Consider the following 16,465-nt stretch of genomic DNA (forward strand, 5'->3'; position numbering starts at 1 on the left):
CCTTCTTAACGAGCTTTACTTTTTTTCTTCTTCTTCTTCTTCTTGTTTATACAGTTAATTGTAGGTGTATTTGTACACCTAATGTCAATTTAATACAATTAATATTTTTTTTTTTTTTTTATAGACAACAACGTGTATTTATATTAATTTTTTATTGATATAATTTAAAAATTATTAATAGTATTATTAAATATATAATATATTAATACAAAAGTATTATATTAAATGCATATGAAGTTCAATCAAGTACTATTTAAAAAAAAATAATAATTGTATTTTGTAATTGTATTTTATTAACAATATGTTAGTCGTGATATTCTATCGGATTTAATTCAAGTATCGAATATCTATTTCGTAATTTAATTAAACACTTGTCGTGTGAATCCATATATTACCTAGTAAAAGTATATAATTATTCTTTATTTTAATTGTAATTAATTGGTGATAATTATTTGATAGTTTAATTTATTATTATATGAATTAACAAATTTCACGGTTTAATGATAACATATATATATATACATACATACATTGATATATGCATTGTTTTGACGCTATCGCAAATTATCTTTCTCTTTCATTCTTATTATGGTAAGACAACTTTAGTAGTAGACTCGTTTCATCGTATTCATCTTATCGTTTTGCATTCCTGTGGTCAGTTGCTGGAGCGATTTTGTGGTCTTAATATTCTCTGTTCTTTTTGTTTTATTTATTTTTTTCTTCTTATTGCGAATTGAAAAGGTTGTATGTTGTTCAACTTTACAGGCTTCGATGGTATAAGTTCATGGTCGATGATCGATTCAATCTTTACCACAAGTTCTCCTTACGATTACATCATGTGTCATTTTGTTTACTTTGCTATGTAAAATGAGACGATAAAAAGACGATGAAGAAAGGAAGACAGAGAGAGAGAGAGAGAGAGAGAGAGAAAGAGAATGAGAGAGAGAGAGAGAGAGAGAGAATGAAATATTCTTGAATTGAAAACTTACGTACATACAAAAGTATGTTTATTCTTTTATGTGAATAAAATGAATTAACTACAATTAAGATTTAATTAACTGTTTAAAAGGACTCATATGTTTTTTTTTGTTTTTTTGAAAAATCAACGTTTAATATTTTCAACATATTAAAAGCTCTTACATTTTGTTTTTTGTACCAATAATAATATAAAAAATATATGTATCGTCATAAAACATTACTCGATTAAAAATCAATACATCCCAAAGTAGAGTGTTTATAATCGATGAATGAAATATTAAACATTTTGAAATTATTTATATTATATTTGTTACAATATTAAAATACATTTTTTTGTTTCTGAAAATATATTTAAATATATTAGGTGTAAAAATGGTACCATTAAAAATTACTTAATGTGTACCATTAATGGTACATCTACCATAGTTTGAGAAACGATCATCTAAATCATATAGTATTTTATTGTTTATTTATTAATAATAGATTTACCAACACTCACATCATATCATGGGTTATTTATATATATTGCATATATATATATATATATATATATCTCTTGCATTCTTTAGATCATATCGAGTGCACATTTACGAGCGTAAAACTCGGTTCGCAACCAAAAATGTGCTGTCGTTATGAAAGTTTATCCATTAGGTAGTACACCAGCAAAAAAAAAAAAAAAAATACAATGAAAACTTTTTTTTCGAAAAGAAAGTTTTTCCTCTCTTTCTCTCTTTCTCTCTCTCTCTCTCTCTCTCTCTTTTTTTGACGATTATTTTTATTCTTTTTTTCTGAACGTTTACAAAATTTCTCTTAACTATTGCTATGCATTGAGATAACATTTGTAAGCTTTTTCGAAAAGGAAAATGTGAATATACCTTTTTTTTTTGTAACTTTCGTTTCTCTCTTCACAAAGTTTACGAAAAAAAATAAAAATAAAAATAAAAATAAAAATAAAAATAAAATAGGAAGAAAATAGGAAGAAGAGTTAGATAGAAAGAGAGAGAGAGAGAGAGAGTGGATGAGAATACATCTTGGCAGTATCGAAGGTTATCGATAAAAAAAATTTCTTTACCTTTCAAGATAAAAATAGGAATACCCGGTATGCATCATGCACGCGTCTACAACTCTCTCTCTCTCTCTCTCTCTCTCTCTCTCTCTCTCTCTTCTTTCTTTCTTTCTTTCTTTCTCTTTATTTTTTCCTTTTCTTTCTTTTTTCTTTTCTAGGTTACATTATGTAATAAAATGTTTCTACGCGCACACCCGTAACGGATTACTCACAGATCAAATAAACTGGGTCGCAACACGATGAACGGTACCACACATGTTAACTGAATAAAAGCGTTTTCCACGATTTTCGTATTAACTTTTTCTCTATCTCTATCTCTGTCTCTCTTTCTTTCTCTTTAATTCTCTTTCTGTCTCTTTTTATCTCTCTCTTTTTTTTTTCTTTTATAGTTTTAAATATGTTGTTTATCGTCTTGTTTCTTTTCTATCTCATGTTTTTTTTTTTTTTTTTTTAATTAACTTTTCCGATATTTTCAAGTATTTACAATTAATTGAAGAATTAAATGGTTAAAATATATTTATTTTTATTATTTACAATTTGATAATATTGTTGAATTGTTGAAGAAAGAATTAAAATCAACGTATAAAATAACGAGTCTATAAATTCGTGTACCTATTGTTTTGAAACAGTAACAAGGGATGAAATATTTTAGGGATGATTGTAATTCTATAAGAATTTTTATATCACGATTTTTAAATGAATAATTTAATTGTTATAATAATTAACAATTATTTCTTTTAAATATCGATAAATTTAATAATTACATTTCATTTTCTACGATTCTATTTCTTCTACGATTATTAAACGGATAATTTAATTTTTTATAATAATTTATTTTTAACAATTTATTTTTTCTTTAAATATCAAGATAAATATAATAATATAAATTTCATTAGTTATATTATATTTATTTTTCAAAATAATAATTCAAAGATAATCGGTTATTCTTTGATACGAAAAATTAGGTTACTTCAACCCATTTTGCGTTTAGACGATAAAAATCGTTAAATCTTTTAATACTGGATAGAATTGAAAAAAAAAAAATCGTTTTATTGTTACAAACGTTAACAATGCTTTATCAATAAAGCACGATTGATCCTCGAACAATGATCTTAAATGCGATTATTGAAATTGTTTGCCTAAGTTAGTACATGCCGTTCGATGTATCGAACATTCCAAACGAGTTCTCTGTTAATTAACTCTATGGAATTATTCCAAGCACTTCTGGTAGATTCGTTTTGTGTGCATTCTTTTAATAGAAACAAAAAAAGAAACAAAAAAAAACAATAGTTTATTTACATCAATGTAAAGACTATAATTGAATATCGTTAATTATTATTTTGTAGATTAATTTAATAGTTTCAAAATACTTTTGGTACATCTATAATTTCGGGTAATCATTATGAATACCTGTAACATATGATTTTTTGAATGAATACCTGTAACATATGAGTTTTACAATTTTTTAAAGATAGTATATTTTTTTCTATTGAAATACCAGTATGTGATTTAATATTTTTTTAACTATTTTTATAGATGTATAAATATTTTAAGTACAAATAATTGGATATTATATGGTCATATCCAATAATGTTTATTTGTAATTTCATATTCTACGAAAAAAAAAATTAAAAAAAAAAATACACATATACATATATATATATATATATATATATTTAGTATAAAATTATATTATTTAAGTATTAATTTTATTATATTATATTATATTAAAATTAAATTATAAGAAATAATATTATAATATAAATTATATTACAATTACATTATAATAAATAATATTATATTATATTAAAATTTAATATATAAATATATAATTTAAATTAAAAAAAAAAAAAAAAGAAAATTGATCCTAGAATCTCGTAAAAAAAAAAAAAAATAATTTCGAAAATCAAATTCTTTCATTGATTCCAACTTCTGAACCCTCTAACCCTCACCCTCACGCTCTACCATCAATAATAGAATCATTTCTTTTGAAATTTTTTCTAAAAATCGTAAATATCTAAAATTATTTAGATGTTCCCATTTATATGGTGTGTCTATCTTTGTATATGTGCAAATATACTCTATATGTTTCACTTGGACGATGTAATCGGCTCGTCGACCGAGAATGGCAAGATGGATAATCGGATTTTGCACGAACGTTCTACGAATATAACAAAAGGTTCTTCTAAAACTGAATAAATTTCTATGAGACTATGAGCTATTTCTTATTATACAGAGAGATAAGTATTACGTTAATACTATAGACTCTCTTGAATTTCCTTTCGTTGTCTTTAGAACTTTTCCAACCCTTATTCTCATCTCTCCACGCATAGTACAAGCCATAATTTTCAAGGGTTGGTTCTCTCATCTTTTGACAAGGCATTCGTTCTCAAACGTTTTCTACTGGTCCCTTGATAAGAAAAAAAAAAAAGAAAAAAAAAGAACCAAAAAATGCTGTTCTCTGCAAAGAACAAAGATAGAAAGATAGAGAGAGAGAGAGAGAGATAACGAACAAAGTCCGTAGTCTCTACGATGACTTATAACAGAGCCGATAAGTCCGTCATATCGGATTTCACTGTGTTCTGCAAAAGTATAGAAGAAGGTTTGCAATGTGAAACGCGAGAAATCATGGGAGTTTAAAGAGTAAGAGTAAGAGAGAGAGAGAGAGAGAGAGAGAGAAAGAGAGAGAGAAAGGGAAGTAAGAATCCTGCAACGAACGAAATGCAAACTCGCGACTTTGTTCGCGACTTCTCAGAAATTCTTCCTTCTTATACTTCGTTAACTGGAATCTTCTAACTTACGTTTCAACTTATTTTTAAATCATTAGTTATTTTTGTATTTGTTCCAAGAAAGATTGCAAGAAGAAAGGTAAATTATATTTATACCTATCGTCTTATGCAATTTGTGTACTGCGTTTAATATTAACAAACCCTTGGGGGTACATTTTGTTAACTACTGACAATGAGATTTATCTTGTTTTTGTTTTTCTATTAACATAAATGCAAAATGACGAGTCTTATTCAAGTATAAATAATATTTTAATATATATATAGAGGAAGAATCACAGGAAGAGAATTTATTTTATTTATCAAAAATCTAAGGGCGTATTCTACAAGTAAAAATTGGTTTTGAAAAAGTTCAAATGTTATAATCGGATTTTTATTTTTTTTTTTTAAGTTACTAATGAATTAGAAGAGTAACTAGCGTGCTTTAGTCTAAATTAGCACTAATTAAATTTAATAGTCTAGAAATAATTACAAAATATGATATTTAAAAAAAAAAACAAACAAACAAACAAATAGCAAAGATTTCGTAGAAGAATTTTGCTATTTAAAATTTAAAAAAAATATTAGAAACAAATTGACGATGAAATAATAATAATTATTCTGTTGTTATTTTTAAACCTTTTTATTATAGATAATATATAAGATAATAGATATAATATATAATATATAATAAATTATAGATAATATATAATTATATATAGATAATATAATAGTCATCAACGGTGATCTAATAGTCTAAAAAAAATTGCAAAATATAATTAATTTCATTTTTTTTTTCTTAAAAAAAAAAAAAAAAAAAAACAAATAACAAAGATTTCGTAGAAGAATTTTACTATTTCAAATTAAAAAAAAAAAAATTGGAAACAAATTGACGATGAAATAATAATAATTATTCTGTTGTTATATTAACACCTTTTGATTATAGATAATAGAGAATATATTTTACATTTATTTGTGTAAGATATAGAAACGTTGTTCTCGATAATAATACAATCGTTGTACGTGTCGTCGTATCTTGTAACAATGTTATAAAGCTAGAACTATCCACTGTCATCGTCTTATTCAACTAAACCACCGGTAGTTCACTATTCGACAAGTGTTTGTTGAATTATCGTTTCTCTGCTTACGGATGACTCGATACATGTTCCTACCTATTGTTAGTAAAAGCAGAATACACGGTTGTTTCACAAAGAGCTAAGTAAAATCGACTTTCTAACTCGTGTTGAATATTACAATCGATCTATCGTTTCCTCGAGTTTGCATTTTCTAGTTCAGCGTTTCTCAACCTATCAATAAGTTAACATTAAACCTATGGACGAATCATGTATAACTATTTATACCTGTAGACGATCAGATATGATCCATTTCAAAAGAAAACAGAAACATATATATGTTAATGTTGAATGACATTTGAAACAATTGGATAGAAAATGAAAATATTTTCTTTTATATTATAAAAGAATGATGTATGTATATTTTATGTGTTTTTATTGTATTTTTCTTTTACAAATAACAGAATACGATCATTTGATGGCACATGATAGATTTAATGTTTGGAAAAAGATTTGTTTATTCTTTTCTGATCTAATTGGGAAGCCTAAAATTTGTAGAAGTAATGTATTAAAAAATATTGATTTTCTGAATTTTTATTTTTTTTTCTAATATTATATTAATAATATTATAATAATTATTATATTTAATAATTTATATATAAATTTGTGTTTGTATACACAATAAAATTATTAATATTAATTTATAGAATAAAATATATATATATATATACAATAAATTTATATATAAATTATTAAATTAATATTATATTAATTATTCATATATTATATATTTGTAAATTTTAATAATGAATGTTTTTGATAACTTTTTTTATTCTTTAAATTAAAATTACATGAAGATTTCATTGACAATTTATAAAATAATAGAAGAAAAATAAAATACAATTAGAATTGTATTTTTTTTTTTTTTTGGTTTATTTCTTCAAAATAAAATTTGTCTTTGTCACTATATAAAATATTACAGCAATTATTCATTGTCAAACGTAAACGTAAACGTAACAAGCATATAAAATTGAAACGATTCATTTTTCGAAGATAATCCAAATATACTTAAACATTGAAATCTTGCAAAGTAACTTATTTTACTTTTACGAAATGATCGTTTAGATCGAAAAAAGTATATTAAAGATACGCTATGGAAATTGCAAATGAGAAAATAAAAATAATAATAAAAATACAAATCATTTCGAACGACGATGAGAAGAAAAATACGAAAAAGAAGTAGACAATGGGCTCTCATTTATACTCTTATCGCGTTACGATAATGAAAGTAGACAAGAAAAAAAAGGACAGAAAAAAAAAGGGAAAGGAAAATGATCGATCGAACGGATTGCCAGAAAATTGAAAAAAGATTTGGTAGAATGGTGTAGTAGACTTAACACCTTCCTAGATCTTCTCTATAATTCACTAACGTAAGAGAGAAAAACCTAAAACTTTTCGTAAAATATTGTTCAAGAGTCAAAGATAAAGAATCAAGTCGTGAATCAATTTATGATGAAAATAACAAAAAAAAAAAAAAAAAAAAAAATGATAAAAAAAAGTTTTACGGGATAGTAGTACAGGTTGAGAATAAAATGCTAGGTGGTGGTGGTGGTGGTGGTGGGAGTTGGCATGGTCATAGGACGACTGAGCTTGGAAAAGAAGAAAAATGGTCATAGAGAAAGGAGAAGGAGGTGGAGGAGGTGCCTTCGGGTACGTGAGAAGTAGATTTGGTTTGAAACGTGAAACTTTCTCTAGAAGGTCATACAGAAATAAACTAAAAAAATAAAAAGACAGAGGGGGGACAATAAAAAGAGTGTGTTTGTATATATAGAAAATTAGAGAGAAAGAGAGAGAGAGAGAGAGAGAGATGCACCAATATTCACGAGAAATCGTAGAAAAATCGGACTAAAGTTTAACTGCACTTTCCTCGATGGACTTTTATCGTCTGCTGTATAGTACTCGATCAGTTGCGAAAAACTATTGACATGCATGCTTGTGCAATGATATTGGTGATGTTGGACTTTTCCAGTCATATTTAAAAAAAAATATATATAAAATAAAAAAAAGAGAATGTTCATCCTTCTTTCGTTTGGTATTATTCGTGACTAATGATATCGCCAAATTTATCTGAAAATCTCACGGCATGGTAGTAAACGACGATGGTTGGTATCATCCTCATTAGTATTTTGAAATTTATTTTTTTTTTTTGTAAGGTATACACAGGGAAGAATTCAAAATTTTTATTTAATTATTTTTTTCTTATTCTTTTTATTTATTCTTTCTTTTGAAAGAAAGAAAGAGTGTAAAAAAAAAAAACAAATAGAACAAAAATTACAAAATAAAGAAAGAAAGCAAAATGAATATTAAATAGAACGTGAAATAGAATAGATGATAAATATATTTAAAAAAAAAAAAGACAAAGTAATAGATTATAGTTGTAATAGTAAGAATAATCACATATTTTAATACTTTACGAATACTTTTGATAAAATATTTTATTGATTAGCAATCTCTTTGCGTATTATTTTGGTTGTTGTTTCATTATAATAATAATTATTATGATTCTTATTTTTAACAGCATGAAATATTAGCTAAATTGTGTATACAAGTTCGAGTATTTGAAAATAATAAAAAAACATTCAAACAAAATCTTGTTTGTCTTTTAAATTGACGATTAAAAAATTATTATTGATTTAAGTATAAAGTAATTACGTAGAATAATAAAAAAAAAAAAAAGAAATATGGAAACTATGAGTAATTATACTGTTTTCAAGTGAAGAAGAAAAACTTTTTACAATTTGCATGATATCACGAGGAGAAAAAGCTTGGCGAAGATTAAGGGGATGGTTTAACCGTTTAAAAGTTACTTTTTTACTCTACAAAAACACACGTCTAACAGTTTTTAATGTTATGCAAAGAAAAGAAAAAAAAAAAAAGAGAAAAGAAACTTGTTCAAGGGTCAAGTAAAAATATATATTTTCGTTCCCTGTGCGTGGACCATTCTTAAAGTGCTCTTAAAGAAATTTTTTCTTTATTTTTCTTTTTGTTTTTGTTTTTTTTTTTTACATGTTCCATCAAACACCGTAAGATATAAGAAAAGAAAAAAAAAGGTTTCTTCTCTCTCGGTGTTTTCATTTAAATACATATTCCATAACCAAGATAATATTTGTTCTTTTATCATAAATATTTTCTTATTCTTAGTGTTTTTGTTTTGCAAAGGAAAGACATTTTAGATTTGATATTTTTGAAGGATAAAAAAAATACATTTATTAAGAGTCAGAGTGAGAGAGAGGAAGAAAGATAATTATTTGTTTTATTTTTATACTTATGTAAATAAAAATAAACATGTTTTTCCTATCGAGTCGCCTCGTTCGTTAAAGATAACCAAGTCTCTCATAAAAGGAAGTATATAGCGAATTTACATAGCCTTTTCTAACCTTTAAGAGGTTTACCACCGATGTAAAGTCCCTACCTGTCGTTTAATTTATTCTTTGCGGCAAAACACACAAGTGCTCGCTTACATAACGTTGAGTTCAAGTACACTCTGACGTGCATTTCAAAATGGTCATATCTTCTCATCATTCACAGTTTCGCCGAGTTACGTTGATCTGGACTCCGAGTAAGATCGTGAATCGAATGAATAAACAGTTTATTTTATGAAAGTTAAATAAGTAATATACAAGGTGATTCTTAGAACTGGGACACTGGCTACTGTTCGTTATTAAGTAAAAATAGAAACAAATAAATGATAAAGGATAACATCGTATGTCATGATACGTTCCAATTTCTTGTTTTCTTATTTTTTATGCACCAATGCATTTCTCGACAAATTGATATTAAAAATTACCATGCGTTTCTGTAATATCCTATATTTAGATTATAAATAAATCTTGTGTTTTGGTTTAAAAGGTTTAAGGTTAATCTCACAAAAATGTTTTATGCAAAATTTCAGATAATTTGGGAATATTATTCACTGTCTCATTTTCTTTTTAAATAATTTATAATTAATATTTTTTTTATTACATTGAAATATATGTTAAAGGAGATATTTTTGTTATATATATATACAAATCAAGAAATGATTTCTTAATTTACAAAAAATTGTTAAAGTTCAGACATGGCGTTATCTATTTGTGATTACGATACAAAGGAATACAATAGCAGGTTATGAGTAATTACACATAATTAAGTAAAAAATAAAAGAAAAAGAAAATCCATTTAGCTAATAAGAGAAGCATTTTTATTTCATAACAGATAACACAAGAGTGCCGAAAATCCTCGAAGTCAAGTATACTGTCGCTTCGAGTGCGAAAGGTCAACGTTTCTAGTAATTACTCCGTTGAGAGATGTAACAGTACCTCATTAGTGAGTCGAGTATAAACGTCGGAAAATGTACTAACTAATTAGTACGTGAACGTTGTCGAGTAGATTTTGGTTACTAATTTCTACGTCATTTCTATACTCTATGCATTAATATTATCTTATTAACATGAATAATATCTTAATAAATACGATTCAATTACTTTGGTACTGACGTTTAAATGGTGTGCATATCTGATTGTAAGAAAACAAATAAAATTTGTATAGTGACCGATAATATTTGTCACACTTTTTTAATAGTAATATTAATAGTTATAATAATAATGATTATGACGATGATGATAAATTTACTAACTATGTCAACAAAAATTGATTTACACTCACGCATTTCAACGTTACACGTTTATTATTAAATCATTCACTTCTTACAATTACATATTTTCAAATTTCCAATACTTTTTGTTCGTCTATTATACTATTACTAACTCACCAATATCTTAGTCTTACTATCCCCTAGCCCTTTTTTATTTTAAATTTTACTTTCAACTTCACCTGTACACTATCACTCCCACTTATTCCCAAACAAAATTCATTTCTTACATTTAGAAATTATTATAAAATTATTTTAAGATATAAAAGATTAAATTAAAAAAAAAAAACTCTACAATAAAATATATAATAAAGTAAAAAAATAAAAAAAAATAAAAATGTAAAATTTCGATGGGGTCAAATGTTAACCTAAGTACAACCACAGGGATGAGCTTCCTCGGCAAATTTTCTGGCACAGCAGTCAAACAAGTGAGCAGTCAGTTAGTCGTAGTCGGTATCTATTCTCTCTCTCTCTCTCTTTCTCTCATTCTCTGATTCTCTCATTCGTTCGTTCTCTCCCATTCGTGAGAACGGATGCATCTCCGACGTCGTCGCCTGATTGCATTTAATGCACGTTTAAATATCCGTCAGCAGACAAGGCCATTAAATCTGACCCGCTTGTTAGCGGGATGCTGCAACTGCAGCGAACCATCCGTCCTTCTATTTTCCCTCCTGCCCTTCCCTACCTTACTCTCTCATTCTCTCTCTCTCTCTCTCTCTTACTCTTTCTCGTTCTATCTGTCTCCGATCTTCTTCCTGAAAGTTCGCATCTCTATATCTTTATCTGTCTCTGTTTTCGCTCCATCATGGTACCACGGTAGCACCACTTTTACATCCAATGAAAATCGCGTTCCACGCCTTTTTACGAGCGTAGAAACATAAAGGAACGAAACTAATGTTTGTCGACTACGACGCGACTACGTTGTTATAGTGACGTTCAAGAAATTGCACTTTTCGTGCACCGTCAATCAACGAGTTTCATTTTATTTTTCTTTTTTTCATTTTTTTTTCTTCATGTATGTCATGGTTGCGCGAATGCATATTTATTTTATTATTACTTTTTTTTTTTTTTTTTATTATCGGTACAGTGTTATATTCAATTTTGCGTGCATCTACGTATAAATATTTAAATAATTATTATAGTCTTTTAATGAAAAATATAATATAGTCTTTAATTAAAAATAGAATAATTTGCCGATGAAACAAAATATATATATACAGTTACATATGTATACAGTTGTAATGATTTTGTATATTTTATTAATTATCGTTTCAAGTGTGCATTTGTTTAATTTTTTTTTTTTTGATGCAAAGGGGGTTCTTGTTTTACTTAGAACTTACAATGTGTATAGTTTTCTTGTATAATAATGAAATAATTTCTAAAGTTAAAGACTTTGATTTTAATATCGTATTTGATAATGAGTTGGAAGGTAAACGTAAAGAAAAAAGAAGAAAGGCCATCTCTCGTTGGCCATCAAACTAGGTCGAATCGTTGGCAATGCCAGAAACAGTTTTCCTGCGTGACGTATACTCTTTTTTCGCGATATACTTCGATTCGGCTTCAATCTCTTCAACCGTTACGGATTTCGTTGAATTTCCTCTCGAAATAACGATAACAAGCTCGAACAATTTTTCGGTCACGTTCTATTTCTATCGAGAAATTCTTATCAAAAGAACGTAATAACTGAATTATTTTATATATATATATATATATGTTTATAACATATATGTATGTGGTAAAGTTTTATATTTCATAACTTTTCTTTCCTTATTATTATTTTGTAAATATATATATATATATTTTTTTTGTTATAATTAAATAAACGAAATACTAATATGTGTTATGATTACTGGTATTAAAATTACTTTGTGATATTTCACTTTATAAACATGCATATAATTCTGAATAGTTACATTTGATGTCTCAAAGGTACCCAAAAAGGTTTTATCCAACTAAAAAGAAAATACATTTATTTTTGACTGATATTAAAATTGGTAGCATACTTTTAAACAACAGTGTAATTAAAGATTCATATTTTGAAATTATAATTTTAATTTTATAATCCAACAAAGCAATATTAATCTTTTGTTTTTTCCTTTTCTTGGTGAAGTAATTTCTGGGACATCTTGTATACAGGATGACATCGAAAATTTGTACGAATAATTGCTTTTTTCTTTTAAAGTAAAAACTAAAAACAATGATAGAGGAAAAAAAATCATATATGGTAATACGTTTTAACTTCCTATGACCTTATTTTTGTGTGAATGCACCAATGCACCCGCCAAGTGCAATTACACTTTATTTTTTGAATGTAACCTAATTTTTTGTTTAACCAATCGATCCTTTCTTTTATTATTATTCTGCGTAATAAAAGTACTAAACTGATGTCATTGAAATGTCAGTACCTTAGGAGATATTTGACATGTTTAGAAAAAAGAAAAAATTAGGTTGTATTAAAAAATAAAGTTCAATTACACCTGGCTGATGCATCGGTGTATTAACAACAAAATTGTGGTCATAGAAAGTTAGAACGTATTATTATGCTATATATGATTATTTCTTCTATCATTTTTTTTTCTATTTAAACTTAAAAAAAGGAGAAATAAAAAAACAGTAATCCGTCCTAGTTTTCAAAAAATTACACATACATTATATTATATATACATATATAAGAGGATAATTATGATATTTATATTAATTTAATTTAATTTTGATATATATATCTACTTACTTATGCAACTTTTTGTATTATACATATTTTGTATATATTAAAAAAATAGAAATCATTTTCATGTATAAATATTTTTACGGATGACCATTTTATCTTTCTTTATTCGAGTTGATTCATTTTAAAAGAAGGTACGTAAACTTTGAAAATAAAGTTGTATGAGCATACGCATATAGGAGGTAAGATTCGGGACATCGGTTTTATTGCGGATAGTAGAAGAAGATAAAAGAGACCCAAAAGGAAATGTGAAAAGTTTCGTGGTGTAAGGCATGGCGATACTTCACCGGATAGGAACTTCTATGAGCGTGTCTTCTTATGAGTATGAAGCGACACGTAGATACGCATTTATGGCCACCTTTATTTCATCCCTTTTTTTTTATTTTTTTTATTTTTTTTATCTTTTTCTCGTAACGTTGAAAATTCTTTGAAAAATCAAACCTGGAAAATTTGAAAACTAATGATCAATTTTTGTCATTTATTTTTCATTTAATTCCCTCATATCATTCGATACATTTTATCTTACATATGTTGATCATACAAAAAATATTTCAATTAATTTCCTCACACTCATTTAGTTTCATTCAATTCGTTGTTTCATTTGATTTCAAACGTTCAATTAATTTCAATGACGAATACAAACTATTACTATTATCAATTTTTGTTATTTTTATTTTTTTTTTTTTTTTTTACAATTAAACGTTAGAAACGTTCTCATTTACCATTTATACTGATTTTACGAAACTTTTTGATAGAAATTAATTACGCGAATTCTCTGTTATAAATTAATATACTATAAATGCAATTTCGATGAAAACACGACGAGTATAGAGTAATAGCTCGTGTAAAGCACGTTCGTCAAAGTATATTTTCAAGTAGTGCACAACGAGTGGCAATAATTCGAGAAACTAGATCGTAAGGACAGCATTCGTTTGCGACAAACGTCAGCCATCGTATCTAAGATTATTCCGATTTGTCCCACTTTAATCTCGAGCCAGTTCTCTATTTCTCTCTTTCTTTCTTTTTTTTTTCTTCTTCTTTTTTTTTTTTTTTGTACTCTCTTTCTTTCTCTAATACACCCACTTTTTCTTTCTCTTTCCTTTGACATGAAAACACGCGATTAAACGACGCGTACAAGTCACAAGTTGTTAATTGCATTTAAAACATTAGTTTCTTCCTCTCTCTCTCTCTCTTCCTCTTTTTAAACATTTCGAGTTTATTCATATTTCACTTGAATTTTCTTTTTTTTTTGCAATTTTATGAAATTTAATCATTTAATTTAGAGTTATGCTTTTAATAAAATGTTATTTCTTTGTACGGGACGTATCAATTGCGATTCAATATTTTTGTCTTTAACATGTTGAGCGCCATACGAATTTTTAAGAAAATTCCTATTGGGCCACAGGCTACTTTGTATTGAAAAAAATAATTGAACGTGTCAGTCACATGTGACTGACGTGGCCTTAACGGAAAATCAAATGTCAGTCACCGATGACTGACGTGGCGCTCGACGTGTTAAACATTTGAATCAATTTTATGAACATTTCAAATTAACCAATTTCACGTGACGCAGCTAATAAATGTACGCTAATAAATGTAAGAAAAGATTATGGAAGGCCATAAAACCATAAACAAATCTAAGAATTGTCGCGATATATTGGTGCGATAAAAACGTTTGTGCAGTGTCGGGCCCCTTGAGAGGTTTCAGATTCCTATGTAAACACATGAGATATCATAAAAAGAGATAACATTCCGATGTTCTAGATCAAGTTTCTTTATGCATAGTTTCCACTATCAAAAACCATAAGCTGTACCCGTCGGTGGACTATGGGGGTGGATCCTTATGCTATTGGTCAATAAGATTCGTAAGCTCTTTCCCTCTCCAAAGGGGTGTTGTAGGTCATTTCTGATATAAAATATGTGGAATGTAATAAGAAAGTAGCCGTAGTTAGTCATCAGTCGTAACATCAGTCGCAGTTGTATTATAAGTCGTTATCAGTTGTAAAAATACAGTCGCTCATCTAAGTTGTAATCGTAAGATGATTGTAAAACTATTATTGTACTTTTTCTAACACCTGTTTTAAATAAATCGTATTAGTAGGATTAAACTGGGAGTATGTTCACCTCGCACTTCTCACCTTAAATAAAATTTCCTACATATATGTATATCAATACATTTGCTAGATGTATATACACATTTGAAAAGCTCAAAGGGTTAACATACATGATTATACATTTCTCTAGTATTTCTATAAATATTCTTTGAATATAATTTTAGCCTTCTTGGTCACGTATAAATACGTTCTTCGAAATGTAAAGCTTAAAAGTGATTTTATTTTTGAATTTATAAACTTCTATCTTCTTCAAGCATTGGTTTTGATCTTAAAGTTGTACGATTTTGAGTCTTTAAAAATTAACTATGCAATAAAATCATTCGTAATTTTTTAACTATATTATGAAATAGTAATATTGAGAATTAAAAAAAAAAGAAACGAGTGAAAATAAAATATAATCGTTAAATGTTATTTTTTTTTTTTTTTCAATTTTTCTGCTTTTATTCTGCTTGACGAAACAATAAATTTACAGTAATTTTTCGGGAAATCTCGTAAACGTGTGTTATTACGTAATTGCATTACCACGTGATACACTATTTCTTTTTTATGCACTTACCGTTTCGCAAACGTTTTGCATCTGAAAATACATACATGCAGATGCGTGTACGTGCCTATATTCGAACGAATGGGAAGCTTTTACGCGTTCTTTTTATTTTTTTATTTTATTTTTACCTTTGTCAACTCTGTATAGTATGTCAGGATAGAATTCGATGTAAATACATTCGTGTGTAAGTTAAAAAAAAAAAAAAAGAAAGAATAAAAAGAAGAAAGAAAAAAATATGGAATAAAAAATAAAAAAATAGAAACATAAATTCATTTCGAATTTATTTTTAAAGTGAAACATTTTACGATCCATCATCGACCGATCGATCGATCGTTCGAACAAATTGAAAAATAAAATAATATGACGTACGAACTATCAGAATAAAGATACCAAAAAGGGATAAACGAAAAACAAAACACACTTTTTAAATTTTCTATATTGAAAAAGTACATTTGCTTTTTTTTTTATTTATTTATGTATTCATTTTTTTTTGTTATTTCAAAATAGAAA

General features: G+C 26.8%; 1 protein-coding gene across 8 annotated transcripts in view; it reads left to right on the forward strand.

Moving 5' to 3' along the window:
• The window catches only part of cmpy (crimpy), a 327,230-nt gene that overhangs the window by 138,749 nt on the left and 172,016 nt on the right, over positions 1 to 16,465 (forward strand). The gene's annotated exons all lie outside the window — the stretch shown is intronic.

The sequence above is a fragment of the Polistes dominula genome, unplaced genomic scaffold (assembly GCF_049000335.1).
Source record: "Polistes dominula isolate Pdom_NZ unplaced genomic scaffold, Pdom_raw_medaka contig_28, whole genome shotgun sequence".
In the NCBI taxonomy this organism is placed as follows: domain Eukaryota; kingdom Metazoa; phylum Arthropoda; class Insecta; order Hymenoptera; family Vespidae; genus Polistes; species Polistes dominula.